The sequence below is a fragment of the Temnothorax americanus genome, unplaced genomic scaffold (genome assembly GCF_048541705.1).
Source record: "Temnothorax americanus isolate GAGA-0224 unplaced genomic scaffold, ASM4854170v1 Scaffold13, whole genome shotgun sequence".
NCBI classification, from domain to species: domain Eukaryota; kingdom Metazoa; phylum Arthropoda; class Insecta; order Hymenoptera; family Formicidae; genus Temnothorax; species Temnothorax americanus.
The window spans coordinates 1,340,126-1,359,464 of NW_027509264.1; the positions used below are offsets into that span (position 1 = coordinate 1,340,126).

The 19,339-nt window shown below is 42.9% G+C and overlaps 1 protein-coding gene across 2 annotated transcripts in view; it reads right to left on the reverse strand.

The window, feature by feature from the left end:
- LOC143893813 (uncharacterized) overlaps positions 1–19,339 on the reverse strand; it is a 150,020-nt gene that overhangs the window by 118,491 nt on the left and 12,190 nt on the right. The window contains exon 1 of one of the 2 annotated variants that reach the window (XM_077399528.1): positions 7,877–8,466. The exons of the other annotated variant lie outside the window; for it this stretch is intronic. The gene's annotated coding sequence lies outside the window, so the exon portion shown is untranslated. Of the gene's footprint in view, positions 1–7,876; positions 8,467–19,339 lie in introns of those variants that run through there. 2 annotated transcript variants of the gene reach the window in all.

Sequence of the window (19,339 nt, forward strand, 5' to 3'; positions counted from 1 at the left end):
GTACGTGCGTATTCCTGATTATTGGACATCCCTCATCGCACGAAACAGGTAGATTCAGATGAGTACACTCTTTAATTCGAGACATAAGTCATGTGGAGTATAGCGATAAATTTGAGATAACGTTACTTTAATCCCTTGGGAGCCAAATAAGAAGGTATAAGCCGAAATATGAATATACATAATGAACAATATATAATGAAGAAAATTAAAAATTGAGATTAGTTCAGAAATATAGGCAGTTTGTCCGACGAAAGAGATATAACGCTCAATCTGAATAAATCTATCGAATTAATACCAAGCTGATTAAAAACAGGAATAATCACCTGTCACCGGAATTTATATTCTACGTTAAGATTCCTCTTATTTCACGCCGCATTTAGCGCTGTAAGCGCGTTCCAAATACAGGTCAAAAGGCCCTGCTCACGTTTGAAGTTTCAATTTTTCTATTCTAGCGCTAATGGGTTCGCGGTTAGCGGCGACGCCCCGCTTTCGGTCATTACTCCCATTACAAGTCTCATTGTACCCGCGATGGAAGACGGCGTCGCGAGAGGCCCGCGGCGCGGCTATAAATAACGAAATTTCGTAAAAGCGCATCCACATTCCTCGCACGGCGATGAGTCAAAAGGCGGAGAGCCCGGCGTCGCTTCTCATTTTTCCCGGCTCTACATCACTGTCGTGTTGCGTTAACGCGATGCTGTCCCATTTGCTCGCACGTCATCGCTCATGAGGCCCTGATTAGTCGGATACGCTCCAGCCCGATATCCCTAAGCACCTATCTCTACGGCTGCGTGGTGTGGTCCCCCCTCGCTTCGGTTCCGAGGTACACAGCTTGTTACCGTGTCGAAGAAACTCAGCCCGCGTGACTGCGCACGTGTGCGCGAATCATGAATTCCCGAACGAGCACACGGGCGGAAGAAAGAGAGAAAGAGAAAAAAAAAAGGGATAAGTATTTGTCACTGCGCTCCACGACGAAGTTCACTCTAATAAGAAGTTCAAATCGGACAAGTCGTTGACCGGAGAGCAAGCACACGGAATATGTTATTAGCAGCGCGCGTATAAATACAGATGGTTTCAGTTTGAACGTTCATGCGCGCGTCCGAGATTTGTAGCGGACAAGAAGAATAATGTTCGCGCAATGTGGACGACCTAAACCGTACGATTTTCAAACGGTAAATTAAGGCTCGGTAACTCGATGGTAAAATTGCTACTTTGTTGATGCGGGATAATAGAATGCGCGAGCCGAGCGACAACCGAACATTAAAAATAATTCCCTTATAACTGCAGCCCCGGCGCGCCTCGTCCAGCGCTGCTCGTCGCGCGGTAAGTAATGGAAATCAACCTTCGCGAGATAACGCGGCGCGTAAATAAACGGTCGCGTTAAGAAAGGGGAGTTTACGAGACGCGCCGTACTCTTGCGCGCCCACCCGGCAAATCGACCAGCGCGAATATATAATATCGCGTTACTCCCCGTCGTCATCGTCGCCGTCGTCCTCCCGAGGGAATTCCACTCCGCGCGACGCGACCATTACTTTCACTCGGGAGATCCGAAAAATATCGTCGTCGGAAAAAGTCGGCCCGGTTAAGGAGAATCGAGCGGGAGAGCCCGCACGCCCTCATACTTATGCATGAGTCCGCGCGCACACGCGGTGTGCACCTAATACACCGCCGATGAATGATTTATGGAACGATATCCGCTTTTTATCGGAGGGAGCCCCGCGATTCAGGTTGTCGTGCCCCGGGCACCGGTCGTGCCGCCGAGATTGCTCTCGCCGGAGGATGCGAGAGCAGGCTGCCCGGGCTGTAATTGCACTCCGGTCAAGGGAAACGAGGGGGGAAGGGATAGAGAGTCGAGGGATTGGTTTAACGAAATCTGTTGTTAGCCGCAACCGAGGGGGAACTTTGCCGTTTATCACTCGGGGATTTAATCCCCCGTGAGACTCGCGCGTGAGGAATTACGCGCGCAAGGTGGTACGGCCGATCATCGCGCTTCGCCACGAGGAGAGGATTTATTCCGTTCGTTCACCGGGTTTCTGGAAACGCGTCGTGGCTTTACAATTATCCCGATTTGTCATCGCGAGAGTAAAACTATCAGTACGGTTCTAAATTATATCGGCCGGCACGCCGCGCCGTTAAGCTAATCGCAGTCGTTACCTAATTTTGTATCGCGTGCCAATGCTCCCGTAATCTCATTACGAAAGCCGAAAGCTCGCCAGAAAGCAGATCGCAAGTCGGATATGTCGAATTATTGACAAATCTAGAGTAGGTGCGAGCGTTACGCAAGCGTATCGCATCATCCGCGCGCGATTGATTCAAATAAAGATCAATTGCGAAAGCTTTCGTCGTAAATATATCACCTGCTTCTATTCGTCCGCACTATAATTGAACTGTACTAATTTAAACGTATGCGTACCGAGAGATCTCGTTCTAGCAACGTCGTTTCTTTTGCGGGGAAACTCGGTCGATGACCGCGTTTAGGTAACGCAGATGTATATAATGACTACTACTATAATCGAGACTATAATAACCAGCCCTTGTGCAACGCTGATCGATTATATCGCTTAGACGAGGCGTTTCACTCGCCGAGTAATAACAATGCTAATCGAACGTCATTACGGCCTCGTGTCCATATTTACAATCCATCATGACAAATCCGCTTGCAATAATCCCTCCGCAATATGTAATTAATTTTATACTGATCTATGCGTCAGGAACAGAGAAAATATCCCTGCATTATGCCATTCATTTCCGTTCGTTAACCCCGACATTATCAACGACGAACACGAAGATCTTTTGAATCCAATCGTTGTCAACTCGACATTAAAATTTTATTCGTCTTTCTTTTTAGAAATAAGAATGCAATTACGCGCGCGGGTAACAAAGAGAGACTTTGCAGGACGCTTGTAGGATTCGCGTAAAAATGCGAGAATGACGTTTCGATAGGTAACAATACTAAATACGAACACGAGAAGCCCGGTTAAGTGCGGTCATTAAATTTATCACGAACGGGCAGTTAATCTTCCGACGCCGGTTACCAACACTTTTCATAGCGAACCTGACAGCCGACTCCGGTGATTTTAACCTGCATTCGCGCCCGCGCACGGTGCGCAGTATGCGAAATATATACGCATAATGCGGCGATATTTCTCCTCGCCGCCGCGCCGACAGTGTAGGAAGCTCGAAACGCATTCCATTAGCATAGCTTATAACATTAAGCGCTCACACGTCCCGGCTCCGTGAATTACAGGCATTGAATCTTGAATGATTGCACGATTCAAAGGGCGTACATCAACAATGTCAGCCGGAACGCGGGCTCACCTGTTTCCGACTACCGCGCGAAAACTTAACGAAAGCCGCGTTCATTAATTTCGAATAAATATTACGTATAGGTTGCGTTACGCACCTCGCGCGTAAGCCAATTCGCAATTCGAATCGCGTCTCTCGTGAAATATTGAACGATCGATCGTTAACCTCCCACGTTGTCTACTAACTTAATAATCGTCGCCTTATCATTAAATAACGATTATTAGTCAATTATATCTGCGCACTAGCTATTTGTCTATCTAATTAGATGTAAATCATTATTTTTTTAACGGAGTCTTTAGTTATTCTCAAACAGTCTTTCATCGCGAATTCAACCGGGATTTCAGCCAGGGGTGTTACGTACCCCATACGGTTCGAGGTGTCACAATCACCTCGTTATTCGTTCAGGGTTAACGAAGCCGCGCGATTCTCCGAGATCGACGAACTCCAGCTGCTTTCTCACACTTTGTCAGCATCCAAGGTTGGCCGTTCGCCGCGTTCACGGATTCGTCACACTTCGATGTCAGTGACCTTCGCCACGTTTTTATTTTTAAACAACCAGTCATTAAGAAAGCTATAGGCTCTTCTTACTTCGGCTCTCTTTGCTTAGCACAAAGGCGTAATAGCAATTACAGCCTTGATGCAACATTATCGAAACCTCTAAGAATAATGAACCCCTGTGGATGACAGCAGTAAAAGTAGTCCCGGAGGAAAAGAGAAATTTTCACTACATATATGGAGGTCTACGTACAAATCTCAACGGAGAGGCCTTTATACTTCAATTTATTAAAGTTGAAAAGTTACATCGCTCTATTATTACCTTTATATTTAATAAAATTGTAGAAACGGTTTTCGAAATTTTATATCTTGAATTAAATTGGAACGAATAAAGGGCGAATTATTGAGAGACTTAAGTATATGCGCTTATTCCTTGTCTATTCCGGTCACGTACGTGGAACGAGCAGCACTTGTACGCGATATTTGTACAAGAAGCGCGCCGTTGACCATCTCAAACGAGTGTGTCAACGGTTGGTGAAAGGTATCAATGACTTTTCTCTCACTGACCCACGACAAGGAACTTTCGATCTCTAATATCAACGTATCTACTTACATAATCGCGGTAATGTCCGTGTGTGGAATCGACGATGCGCGTCACTAATTTCGATACGATCCTATACTACCTGCGATGTCTGGTTACTGTCAGACCGGATAATCCATCAACTTTATATAAGAACAGCAAGTTCATTTTTTCAGCAACGTGTAAGATATTTGTTTACAAAAGGTCAACACAGTTTTGTAACTTTATTCAAATGTGTTATGTACGTAATTTTTCTTCCTATCGCTGTAAGAGTAATCGTACTAAAAAATATGTAGTCCCCAACTTAGGACACACCGCCCAAACGCGCGCCCAATATCCATTAATCAATATCACGCAAGGCATATTAGCGATACGCCAAACAAGACAGAGGACCGCGCGAACTTGGCGCAAACACGGTCGACCGGTTAATGCATTTAATTATTTAATACCCCTGCGTGACAAAAAAAAGGTTGCTACATCGCGGCATCGGCGGCGACAACGACGTACGAAGGCAAGGGAACCGGAGCGGGCAGGACAGGGTGAACCGATGCGTCGAATGTATTTGCGCGCTACAATGACGACGTGCCGATTTATTTCAAAGAAGAAAAGAATATATCCCGAAGGCGCGTCGTGTCGAATAACGCGACCGATTTGCAACATCCGGCGAACACGATTAAAATAACGCCGTATCCTCGAAACGTACGAAACGGCACGTAATCGTCCGGAGTCACGCAGACGATTTCCCGGGTGGACGCGGCGAGAGGATGAAAATTACGCAGCATCCTGTGCCTCGCGTTTTGCACATTTAATACGTTCGATACGTTTCTCCGTCCATCCGGACGCACGACCGCAGAGCACCGGCCGGATATATATATATATACCGGTGCAGGCAAACAGGTAACGTCGGGTTACACACTCGCCCACAACGGGAGTCGACCTTCGCTCGCGGTGTAAACGTAGCCCTCCGCCCGCAGACGCGGCACATCCTTCGTGTTCCCAGCAGCAACGATGGTTATGGATCACCGTCCCAGGCTACGGCAATCGTGGACAATGGGCCGTACTAATAACCCGACGAACGAAGCGGGAGCAGGAGCGAGAGAAAGAGCAGTTTCTGACCGGTCCTGGCTCCGAACCGGACATTAATTTGGACCGGACCGGCGCTTCGTACAAAATGCCTAACTCCCGAAAGCCCGATAACAATCAGTCGACCGACGAATAGATTGGAAAAGCCGACGCGCGCGCCGATGCGTTCCACGATTTGTTCTCTTGTTCTTGCTTGCGTAATTATTGGAATCGACCGTGCCCGCGGGACAAAGGAGCTTCACGATCTCACGGAGAAGGTGGAGGAAGAGGAAGCGCTCGAAAGAAGGAACCGTACGAAATATTTACATAATTATGCATACGCAATGTCAGTTTGAGCAAAGATGCGCAATTAGCCGCCCGGAATGTCCACTACGATTTATGAACGGATAATTAACGTCAATTCTTTCGGTTGCTTTCAGAAAAAAGCGCAATGCTGCTCTTCGGTTCTTCGTCAAGTTTTGAAACAATGCACGAGAATGTACCTATGCGTATCATTCTTAAGCCGGTTCCAGACGCGTCTACTCGTAAGATACTTATCAAGTCGAGACAAACACGGATGATCCCAACATGTATCGCGCGATTTTAGTATTAATGTAAATAAATTTTTAATGTAAGATTTATTCTAGGAAAGAACTCGTGTATAATACGCGGATGCATTATTTGTTAAATAAAAACGATTTTATATACTTTAATTCTACATCTCAATTTGCATCGATTAATTTATCACGTAATTAAAAAAAAACTCATCTCCCTTCGCGTGACGTTACTGCAACTATTCTACCTGATCTATAATCGAAAAAGCTAAGACCGTCGAGTTTCTTCATGTAAGAAACCCGTCCTTTAAGACGATGGTTAGTCGCTCGGCGGAATAAGCCAGAAGCCTTTGTGCCGGTCGTTCGTGATCGAGTGGTTACCGCGCCCGAAGGTAGAGAGGAAGCCGGGTTCGCTTACCGGCTCAAACGCTTTAACCACCTGCTTCCGAAATTTGAGCGCCGCGCGTTTGAGCGTATACACATTTTCATCGACGGTTCTATCTTTCGTCGTCGTCCGAGACGAAATGCTGCGTAATCAGAGGAGGAACACTGATCGTCCGTCATGACTGTCATGAGCTAATATTTGTCGAAGATCTAAATTTTCCAACGCTGGCTTCAGAGACTTACCTCATAGCAATATTGGGTACTAGGTACTATATTTAATTTCGGCATTTCTTGGATAGAAGCTTTTAACCCGTATTTATAATTGTTACATAGATATCATATCGAAAAAAGTGGTTTATCATATAAAATAAATAAAGTTTTATATCAAAAGACACAAACGATTCAATATATAATTATATTTCAATCTATTTCCAAGAAATCTGACGTCAAAGATAGCGATTGAATTTCAGATTATTAAATGTATTTAAACAAAATATAAAATCAAATTATCAATGAATAACGATGGACAGACTATGAAAAATTAAAATAAAAATTGACTTACTCGGTATAAAAATAAATATAATTAATAATTATTAGCGCTTTCTTTATTCAATAAATTATTTGAAACTTTATTATACTTGACAGCAAAATATTTATGTTTCAAATGCATATCGCGAAGAAAATTTCTAAATGTTGCTTTCTCATATCGGTTTATATAACATTTAATCTTAGAAGCATGTAGAAACCAAATTACTTGAAAAATATATGAGGAAGAGAAAGTAAGGCATAATTAAATTAGTTATTATTTCCTACTGTGTTTAATAACTTATATACATATTTATCTTTATTTCTCGTAAATATATAAAGAAGAAATATACACAAAGAATACAAAAATATCTTGTTCCAATCTTTATCGTCCATGAGATGTGAACGTCATGAAGGACTCAAGTAAAACTTTTATATTCCAACAATATAAAAATAGAGTGAAAAATATTCTATTCTACGTAGAAGCGTGACATAGAAGTTACGCTATAAATATATATTAAAATTATTAATTATACCTTCGTGTGTGGTGTTCTCAATTAAGTTTCATGAAAATGTTTGATAAATTGACGGTTATATTAAATCCAAGATTAAATATTAATATACTAATTTGTTTTAGAGCTTATCCGTTCCAAGATAACAGATCTGTACGAGATTATATTACATTTATTTAGATTTTATGCTTTTAAATCGATTTATACACATATGTAATTTTCACAGAGATCTATATCTTAACAAAATAAATAATATCCCACACACAGATATGATGCGCAGCGGCGGAATTGCAATTATGTTGAAACTATGTCGAACTATCAAACAGAATTATACATAAATTATAGCAAAGTACAGAATAATTAATATCTAGAGCAATAATTGCTGCCCGTATGTACATGAAATAATTATAAATGGTTATGCAATAAATGAAATAAAATTATAATTATAATTAATAATTTACCTCATGATTGCTCCGTCATTGCTCGATGCCTCCCAGGCTTCCTCTCAGATTCATCGTTACATTCATACAACACAACACTCGCGAAAGATATTTAATTACAATCGCGCCGTACTAAATCACTGGAATAGGATAATCACGGCACTTTGCCTGATACTCTCGACACTAATCGCACGCAACGCGCATCCTATTATTGTTCATTACTATGGAAAAATAATGCGAAAAAGGTAGAAAGTTTTCGAGTATTAGCCGCTCGTCTATCATCCGTTCCAACAGCGTACCAATAATAAAATCTCAAAATCACGAGAAATGGTTTTATCAAATCGCAAATGTACAAACGTACCACGCAATCGATAATTATTAAAATACGGGCTGAGTTTCAAGAGTATTTATTAGCTAAATGTATCACCATCACGCTTAATTAGAAGTTTCATATACGCGCGAGGCGCGTTCCGTTTCCGATCATCAAAAGGTTCGAAAATAAAATCATGCGGAATAATTGCGTAAAAGCAGTCACAAGATTTATAGTTAATAATCATGGGAGTTAATTAAGTGTACGTGCTAATGGACAGGCTAATTGTTCGTAGAAAATAATCGCATTTGATGTGTCCCGTTACTTGCCACTTGCCACGGTGGCGGATTGAGAGATACTAACGCCGCGCGCCGCGCCGGCTCGAGCCTCACTGGGCGAATGATAACGCCCGGCGACCTTGTTTACGCGACTTTGTAACACGACGCCGAACGCCACGCCGTGACGTCACGTATGACGTATATGTAAGCGTGTGAAGCACCGTCTATCGAAGTAAATAAATCGCGCGATTTATTCGTTTCACTTAAAGAATGGAAGAATAAGAAATGGCTATATAAACTATATGAAGTATTTCTTTTTATCTGTAATTTGTTAAAACTCCCCGCCGTTCGATTTGATTTTGTTCGTTGTGTTAATTTGCAAAATTCGTGGATGTTGAACCGATCATAGAACTTTGAATTTTTTAAATATTACGTTGGCGATTTTTTCGACGGGATTTCGATTCCGCGACATGCAATTGTAAAGTGCCGCGCGGTTATCTTATTCCAATAATTAGTACGCGCAATCGTAAATTAAATATGTTTCACGGGTCTTGTGCAATGTGGTGTACAAGTGCAATGGTGAATCTGAAAAGAAGAAACCTGGCAGGCATCGAACGACGAAGAAGAAACCATGGAATGAGTGAATCATTATTATTTTATTTCATTTCTTGCTTGCATAATCATTTATAATTATTTTATGTGCGGGCAACAATTATCCCTCTATATTTAAATTATTCTATATATTATATATTATAATTTATGTGTGTGTATACAACAAATATCTGTTTGATAATTCAACATAGTTTCAACAGTCGCCGCTGCTGAGCATCGCATCTCTCGTGAGTGACATATTATTTTTTATTTTGTTAAGATAATAGATCTCCGTGAAAATTATATCAGATATATATATATATATATATATATATATATATGTAAAATATTATGTATATAGATCAAGTCAAAAGCACAAAAATACAGATGTAACATCTCATACAGATCTATTACCTTGAAATGGATAGGCTGGAACAAATTATTAAAAATATTTAAATATTTCTTGGAATTAAAATATAATTGTCAATTTATTAAATATTTTCAAGAAACTTTTTTAATTGAGAATACCACGAAGGTATACTTAATAATTCTATTTGATTAATTTTTATGTCATAAATTCTCATGTTACATAGTACATCTATTCGACCTTTTAAAATATTTTTATTTCGATTCCTTTATGGTTTATATCTCGTGTTTTACTGTCATATGTAATATGTCTTAAATAATTTATTTAATAAAAATTTTTCTTCTAATTTTTTCATAATTATCCCCCATCCCTATTTATTAATATAATTTAACTTTTATATCATTTGAAACAAGAACGTTTAATAACGTAAAATTTAATAACTCTCATCGTATGTAATATTACACAGTGATTTATAACAGTCGTATACCTTAAACATAAAGTTTTACAGGTATAATCGTCTTTGTTTCTCGCATTCGCTGAGTACGCCATCAGTTTGCAAGATATTTATTAACAATAAAATAATAAATTTAAAAATAACAGAAAAGACAATAGAAAAATTTAGATTTATTTGGGCGAAATTGCATATAGACCTTAGTTTTTCCGATAAGTTAGGTAGGATAATTGCAACAAACTATAAACAGAAACGTAATATTACGAAATTCAATTATCACATACAATATAATTAGTAATAAAGCCTATGTATAACCGAATTTGTAAACGCTGATAACTTGCCTGTACAAAGTGCCAAACCATTTCACCCAGCGGCCTATGTCTTTGTGTTTCTGCAATCGATCGAGATAGCACACAAATACAGTAAAACGCCTGAAAAATACTACCTTCATCGCTGCACACCGTCGTATCATATTCAACCTGCAGTCTGTTGCGCCCTAAGCGTATTATCAGCCAATATTATATCAAAGCTTTATGACTGTTTCGCGACCAAGCGTTGCGTAATAAACAAATCATAAACAACTCATAAAACATTTGCGTCGCAGTCATAAACTAAGGAGCATTCCTAAAGAAGCGAGGACCTCTTTCAAGATATTTCTTATCAGAGAAACATAAATTTCTCGTAAAGTATTCATAACTATCGTACAATCGCTGTGTATCGCTGTATTCGTGAAGCTGCCGATCCAGAAGATACAATATTGTGCGGATTCGAAAACTTTTATCATTACATTCAATGAGAGAGAGAGAGAGCGAGCGCTTCTTTGAAAAAGAATATACACGCGACGCAGAGAAAATCGGTTTTCCGTTCTCACGTAATCTTGGAGCAAAGCGACTGCGCGTCCGGTGTTTCCTCGTGGGAAATAAATAGCATCGGTGATGTTTTCCATAAAACGTTGAAACACCCGATGGGCTCCTTTTGTACTACTTCCACGTAGATCGCGGCGCGGCGGTTTACTGAGTATCACGACCGTGAAGAGTCGACGGGGCGTTGCATAAACGGACGCAAACGGCTTAAAAGTCTCTTCCACGTGAAAGTAACGTGCTGAAAATAGGGAAAAAAGAGACGCGCGCGCGGCCGCAAGTCGGACGGGTTTTGCCCCGGCTCCGCCGTCGCGGAGTCATTAGCGGTGAATTAAACGGGCGAATCGTGTCACGGAAAGCAATTAGAAACTCCCACGAATCGACACGCGGACTATCGTAATAACTTAGCCAAAATTTCATTAGGGAAGCCTGTGTAGCTGACGTTAAAGAACATTAAAGAATACAGCTGTGAATTCGGTTAAGAATGATTACGCCTATACGTGCACAAGTATTTGAAGTTGTTACTCTCGACGCAGGAAAGCATTCAATACATAAAATTAATAAATAATAAACCATTGACTTATTTAAATAATAATGCAGAGATAAGCTTGAGAATAAATTTAAAAAAAATTCATTCGTAATCTGCGGACAGATAAGTATAGAGATGTATATGCAAGTATCACATTCTTATCCCACGCACCGCGCGTTCCTTCCCCGCACGCACGAACGCGCGGGGAGTGCAATCTTTATTTCACGCCAATAATCCTCCGACAGGAAGTCAGAAGCATGCACGCACACATTGACACACACACACACACACACACACACAGGGTATGAGAATCACTTTGAAACTTCTGCGAGGACCGTTGCGCCGCGACTTCTCTTTCTACAGAGTTTCTCTCGCCGCCGTAAACAACGCTTTTCTCTTTGCAAATATCATGCCGAATCAGAATTTTAGATTCCAAAGGATTTTCTCAGGAGATTAGAACGAGCGTGCGTTCCATCTAATTTTTTCATCCGTATCTTCTTATTCATAAATTGTTTGTTTCGCGCCCGTCTTAAGTGGAAAGAGCAGTCCGTAAGGACTGGCGCAAGATTCTTTCTCAGCTGCGGACTCTCAATACAGAAAAGCAGATACCGAATTTATCATGGACTGTACATCCAGCAATTGCATTGCGCCTTTCAATATCAAACGTGTACGTGTCATTCGTGAATTTATAAATGCATTTATAACGCGATGATAAATGACAATGTGTTGAAAGCTAAATAAATAGCTTAAGTAGAATTCACGATAATCACGCAAAAATCGTTCGCCAGAAGAATTCGCCGAGTGGGATATATATAAAGAGGAAGATGGGGCGGGATACGACGACCATTTATGTACACGACCGCCGCGCGCTTGTGCGAGCGCGCTCGAGCGTGTTCGTGCGTGTCGGCGCACGCACTTCTGTAGATGCGAATATAGAAGACTCGGGATAAAGCAAAAAAAGGCATGGGACAGTCTCCGACGGCGGAAGGATACGTCTGGCAACAGTGCTGGGACTGGACCAGCTGATTGCAGCGCCAGGGCCGTCTTCACCCTTCCGAAATAAAAGTTTGTATTTTCAAGAAAACAGACTAGCTTAACTTGTCGCAGTGTGTGTATCACGTGGACAGATTAAATAAAAAAAATCACTATGACAATACTTAAACTTTTATGTTTAAACTTTTTCACAATATATATAAAATAAAATTGTAATTTTTCCAAATAGAAATATATTTCCAAATAGAAATATATTTCTAATTATAATTATTCCATGATTATGTGAGAGGGGGAGAAGGATAATTTGGGAACTTGTCAGTGACCGTCTTGGCGGCAGTATACAGGCCGGAATTCTCGAATTCATCGTCGGTGCCAATGATCCGTCGCGCGGGTAAAACGTACTCATCTGGGACAAAGGACTGCCATTCGGCCTGGTTAACAATGCACCGGCACACATTCGACGATTCAATAACTCCCTCGGCAGCGCGGAAAGGCGCCAAACCGGTTTCGTAATTCTCAAATGAACGATCGTCTCGTTTCGCGTTGAGAACCTTTCGCGGAAGCTTTGTTCTATCTTTTACTTTTTCCGTAAAAATTAATCTGATCTGAGTGCAGGTTTACGAATTATTTAAGATTAAACAACGCGACGTTGTTTTTTCGACGATTAATATAGAACGCACCGACCTGCAAACGCGTATTTCTAGAAGTTGCATCACGCACTCCGGGCGAAAATAATTTGTGATGCAACACGTCGGAATACTGTGCGTCGAAGGCTGAAGAAGCAGGTGCCGGAGACATTTATTTATCTCAGAACGCGAGGTAAGGACATGCGAATCGTAGCCTTCGCGGTCGGAAATCTTCATCATTCGACGTTCGATACGGTTCGCGAGGAGAGAGAGATAGACAGAGAGAGGGAGAGAGAGAGAGAGAGAGAGAGAGAGAGAGAGAGAGAGAGAGAGAGAGAGAGAGAGAGAGACACCTTGTCAACGGTAAGAGTCGTTGGAATCCGAAATGTACGCTGGCAGCGAGATTAAAGTCGCGGTTCTCCGATTCGACCTGCCTACCCGAAGAATCTTTCCCCGATGGACCAGTTCCGACAGCGCTGCCGCGCGCTATCGCGCTTGGCGAATGGGAATAGACTTCGACGATGGCAGAAGGGAGTAAGGGAGCGAGGCGCAGCGTAGGGAAAGACGAAACAGGAGCAAGATTGGAAGAGGAGAGAGGAGAGACGATAGAGATAGGAGAGAGGGAGAGAGGGTCGAGTCAGCGCGGAAATAAGAATAACAGGAACGGCAACTCGGCCGCCCGGAGATGCGAAGTCGGGCGCGAGGCGAGAGGAGAAAGAAAGCGACTAAAGGAAGACACCCCGGACTGGCAGGAGGTGACTAGACGTGACTAACTCCGCCGAGAGCGAGAAAGAAAGCGAGAGAGGCAACTGGAAGAAGGCGCTTGAAAAATGATCGCCCGTAAGTCTCGGAAAGCTTGTCCGCGCGCGAGCACGTCACGGCGAGCGAGATGCGTGGAATCCTAAAGTCGGAACGACCTCCTGGAGAAAGAGGCCCGAGTTAGAATCGGGCTGGCGTTTGACACGTGACTCATATTCCATTGCGGTGTCATTGGCATTTCTCTTCTTATTATACGTTAGAATTTTACATGTCTAAGATCTCATACCTCTTAAACTCTAATGTTTCAAAGAACGCACCGCTTGTATCCATCATTCGGAATTAATGTTTCTGAATAAAGAAGGTATTAAAAGACGAGGAGATTGTAATCTACTTTCGTTCACATAATCATTCGGTATGAATCATCCAAAGTTATCCTCGTCGCTCTCATCATCTCTTGCCTGCGCATTGCCCCTCCAAAATTACATTCACGACGTTCCCGCAATTTCCATACTAAACAAAATTATCGTTCCGCTGTCGGTGTGTTTTCTACTACGTTCTCGGTATTCACCTCGATTCATCTTATCAAGTCTGCCTCGGAAAATTTTTGTGTGTCCTACTCCCTCCCTCTCACTTTCGTCGCCATTGTGCGGCAATTGAATCTTGCATTTAATGATTCCTGTTACAAAAACGTCGAAGGACGTTGAAATATTTTATGCAGATAGATTTAGCATATCCTAATAAACCCAGAAGTATTTTATTATACATTTAAATTTATACTCTTGGAAGAGAAGTTGAACGCGATCATTACAATGTAAAATCATTACAATGTAAATATCAATTTAAACTTCTCTGTTTTCCCCGAATACAATGTTGTGCCGTTTTCAATTCGACCGGAATTTCTCATTCGCTCGAGTGACAGCGCGCGAGAGTCAGTGTCGTGAAAAGTACAAAGTACACTCGGATGCGGCGGAATAAATCATCGCCATGCAAGCCGCCCGAAAAGGAACCCGTGTCACCCACACTCATACGTGAGGCCCCTTAATTCGACGAGCAGGACGTGCAACTCTCTCAGACGACAAAGCTGATAAAGTAGAGGGAAGATAAATGATAAGAGAGAGAAAAATAAGGAGGACTATCGAGGGAAGGATCTTTTTCTCGCGTCGCAAACTTAATAATACATCAGTATTAAATACTGAACCGTTATAATTTCTCGAGATCGCGTTATCGATAGCTGCGCATAGTTTCGGAAGGTCGAGACGAGCAGAGAGAAGAACCCGTAAGATAGTCCGAAGCGAAAAAAAATTCGCCAAGTAAGTTTAAAGAAATAAGGAGGAAGAGCGGGAGGATCATCGCGCGCGAGCGCGAACAGCGAACATCAGCCAGCCGGTTAGCATGCCGGGGCTATAATCGTCCTCGCGTGTAATGTACGATCGGTAGGAGGACAAGAGCCGGGTGGTAATGTTGGTGGTGGGTAGGTAGGTAGGTTGGTTGGTTGACTGGCTGGCTGGCTGGCTGGCTGGCTGGCTGACTGGCTGGCTGGTTGGTTGGCTGCGTGAGTGAGCGCGACGTGGAAACTGGTGTGCGCCGCCGATGTCAATGACACTGCGGTGCTGCAGCTGCTGCACACATAAGTCAAGCCCGAGCGACACCGGCATACAACACGTGCGACCCGCGCAGGTATGTACATATGGGAACGTGAAGGCGTGCGTGCATGCGTGCGCTCACGAGTTTGCTCGCTCCGCTCGCGCGCGCACGCAAAAGTTAGTCCCTTTCTGTCCGTGTATTTGAGAGGGCAAGAGTCAAATATTTCCATCCCGTCCAGTCGGACCTCCAGGCTAAGGCGAGGTGTCCACTCTCGGGAGAGTTTTATCACCGAGTACCGCGCACTCGGTAAGTAAAGCTCTCTCGGGTCTGAAGGTCCATTGAGAGAGACACACTCCGTGTTTACCGGGGAATCTTATTATCGAGAGTCGTTGTCGAAGAGTAAAACTTATAAATGAATACACGCGGAGTGCGTGCTCTTATCATTCTAAATAATATCCATCCCGCGCGCGCCGGAGGTATCGTATTATTATTCTGTAACTCTTCATGAGAAAAAAACCGAGTCAGGTGGATGACGATCGAAATTATCACTCCAAGCTATATTTAGCTGAGAATTTTATCGTTATTTCCAGAGAGTAAAACTCATTAATATTTTAATAAAGAAGGAGATACACGGAATACGCATTCGCGAAAGTGATCGCACAATCTGCCTTCGCGCGTCTTCTTCGTAGGCCCCTTTTCGGCGTTGCACGTGCTGGCGCCCGTTTGGCTGACGCACGTGCCACAACGCCGCGTGTACACGCACGCGCGCGTATGCGCGAACGTAATTACTACCTGACGCGGGTTTTTGACGACGAATTAAAGATAATGATTTGCGGGCACAGACCAACCCAGCAATGGCACTGATACTCTCGCGCGATACATCGAATATCCGTAGCGATCTTTCGAAAGTTATCGTTCTGGGAAACGCGACCTCGTGCGAGATTTCAATCAGAGTAGAACGCACGAAATTATGTAAATGCAAAATGTGCAAATCGTAATCGCTTAATCGCGCTTCCCTTTTGAATGCCCGGATAAGGTGTCCTTATTAAGATAGCATCACCCTAATATCTTTGTAATAAAACCAAAAGAGAGCTACGTTTCTCCTTTCATCGCGCTAAATTGGGTTAACTAGAGCGACATGTCGGGGCAGAGTAAAAACCGAAACGGAAAGAACACGCCGTTTACAAACGCACGAAACTCGTTTCGTGTGAGAACGTTTTTCGCGGTGATAAAAGACGCTTCATAACGCCTTACCGCGCACTTCGTGCCGCGGTTGAGACCTAAACTGGACCGAGTTAACGTCGTGGGGTGGATGAGCCTCTCCGAAATAAGAGACCCCAATTTCATGCTTCCTAACTCCAAGTGCTAGCGGTTCTTCAAGTACCGCACGTGCCTTTTTGCACGTAAAATAAAATAATGTGCAAAATTTAAAAAATGGCATTCTCATTTCAACCATTAGTTTTATTTAATTTAATTTTTACATAATTTTTATCTAATTTAATAGATTTCTTGTAAAGCTATGAATTTTTTTAGGAATCTTCTCTTTCATTCATACGTTCTCTTTCTCTTATTTGCTTGTTTTTCGTCCCGATTGCTTCCGCCTCTCTTACTCGCACGAATTCGAAGCCGATCACGTGTAAAAAAAGACGTACACGTCAGAAGTTTGTAATGAATGGCGGAGGCATTAATCCCCGGCGCGTTTCGCGTTACATTTGGTCCACGCACGTGGTGCGAGAACGACCGTTCTCGCGTGTTTCGCTCACTTGCCTGCGCGGCACGGACCGGGCAACGGCGAAACTTTTTTCGCATGTTTGTAATTATTATAAATAATTCCGCGCCCTCTCGCCGCTCGCGACGACCGCTTGTAAATCCCGGAACGGAGCTAAAAGGGGAGGGCGGCCGATTCTGAAAGAGCGGCCGCAAAAATTGTTTTCCCGCGGCTGCCCTTAAGGGCTCGTACTTTACGACGATGGTAATGGCATAAGGTAAGAGGGTATCGCGTCCCGCGTCGCAGCCACGTCGAAAATAACCGAAAGTTACGTCGTTGAAAATTAATACACGTGCACACACGAGATAAATAAATCTTTCTGCTCCTTTTTTATTCCCTCAAATCAAAATCGTATCGTATGCGCGCGTGAGATCTCTTCTTTCACGTAGTTTTACATCGAAATTTTAACATACGCTTCTTTGTGTCTAAGTCGCTGACTATAAACCGACTTTTCGCATATCACTGCGTATAATCATCTCAGTAAAACATCTGTTTTAACTCAGTTTCTGCATTTACATATTACACGTTACGTTTCGCTACTCCTTTGTCCCGGATGCACGCGATGCCGACCTACGTGGTGCGAATGATCTCACGCGGTTCTTTGGTTTTAGACTTCGAAGCGATATCATGCGGGAGCGTCTGAGGGAAGCGAGGGACCCCATATGACAACTGTCGAGTAATTTACGGGCTGCTACGGTTTTAAGAAGATACGGGCGGCAGGGCCGCATCCGCAACACTTCGTGCCTGAAGCGAACGAATTCGAGAAGACCCGTCCAAAACTTGTTAACAATGGGAGCTTTTCAGCAAGCGACACGAGTCGACACAAGTGTCGTTTTGTCTTTGTTACTCATTGAAAAAAAAAATAGAATGTTTGTGTCGACTTGTGTCACTTGCTGGAAAGCTCTCAATATAAAAATAGCGTATAGTCTGAAAAATCTTAATTATTTTATGTATTATATTATATTTTCAATTATATTTTGAATTAACTGCTGTAACAAAGTTTAGACTTCGTTCCTCGGTCAATGACGTACTTCGCGCGGGGAAGCCATTTACGCTCGCTTTACGGCAGCCGACCCTGGAAGAGGTTTTGCCGGGCGTCATCTATATACTTTTGTCCGCGCCGCCAGTCGTCAGCTGGTCCTCTCGCCTCGCGAGAGAGTGCGAATTTGTAGCGTAATTTTCTCTCGTTCGCGCCCGTCAAGTCTTGATGCACGACGTCGTCTCTCGTAATGTCCCCTTGTCAAACGCGTTCGCGCGGGCGCGCGAACGGACAATTTTTATAAGGACGGCTGATTCTCGGCGATCCTTATAATAGCTCATCAACGCGACGCGACACGTGCTCAATTACCTTCATAAGCATCACGTCCCACGCAATTTATTCCTCTCGTACGTACCAGCACCACCCGACGACGACTACGAAGGGCGATCACGCGAGTACAATATGCGCGCGTACCGCAAAAAACATGAATGAAAAAAAAACATGCATCTCAATCTCTCTTTCTCTCTCTCCTTTCGCATACCGGATGGACATACCCGGATCTTGCTGAAGCATTACGATGCAGCTAAACGGTAAAATTTGACTCTGCGCAACCAATCTTGTCAGTCAATGTTTAAAATATATCTAGAAATAAAATTTTTTTGAAGCAAATTCTGGAACAAAAATCACGATTAAGAGATAAAAGTTTTATTAGGAAAAAATCGACTTTGAATTTGTAAAGTTGCAGTCAAGAAAAAGTATGCTAGTCTTCGCGGTATTTTGACACTGTTTCTCGTTACGTGTATATATCATTTCATAAACTTCACGAAAATTTCCAATATTTTCACGATTGATCAAGACCTCTTTCTCTCTCCCCACTCTCTCAACTTGCGACACCATTACTTTACGTTAGCAATTACGGTACATTCCTATCTCGTTTGTCAATAAGTTCAACAAAGTGGCTTAATACGACGTAGAGAAAAGGGTTAAACCGGCCTCGGATTCGCGCGAGACAAGAAAAGCCAATTTCGCTAAGACGCATCTGAGCCATCTGAGCGTCTGAATAGAGCGAGCTCGTAATTGAGGAGACGTTTTATATGCTCTCGCGTCACGTTTCATAACGTCTTACGCCACCACCGAGCGAGACGTGCAGACTGATGTTCACGTAAAGGCGGCGCGAAATTTTGTCAGTGCAGAGAAGGAACGAAATCTTTAGCAAAATTGCGAGGAAAATTCGCGAAATGATAACTATATCGCAAACGAAAAAGACCTCGGAAAGACCTCGGTAACAGAGACATTCGGATGTGTTTGGTGCGCTTCGCGTTTTCTTTAAACCCGTCGAGCCTCGGAAAAGGCTTGGGCTGCGTAAACAAACAACCAGGCCGAGTTCGC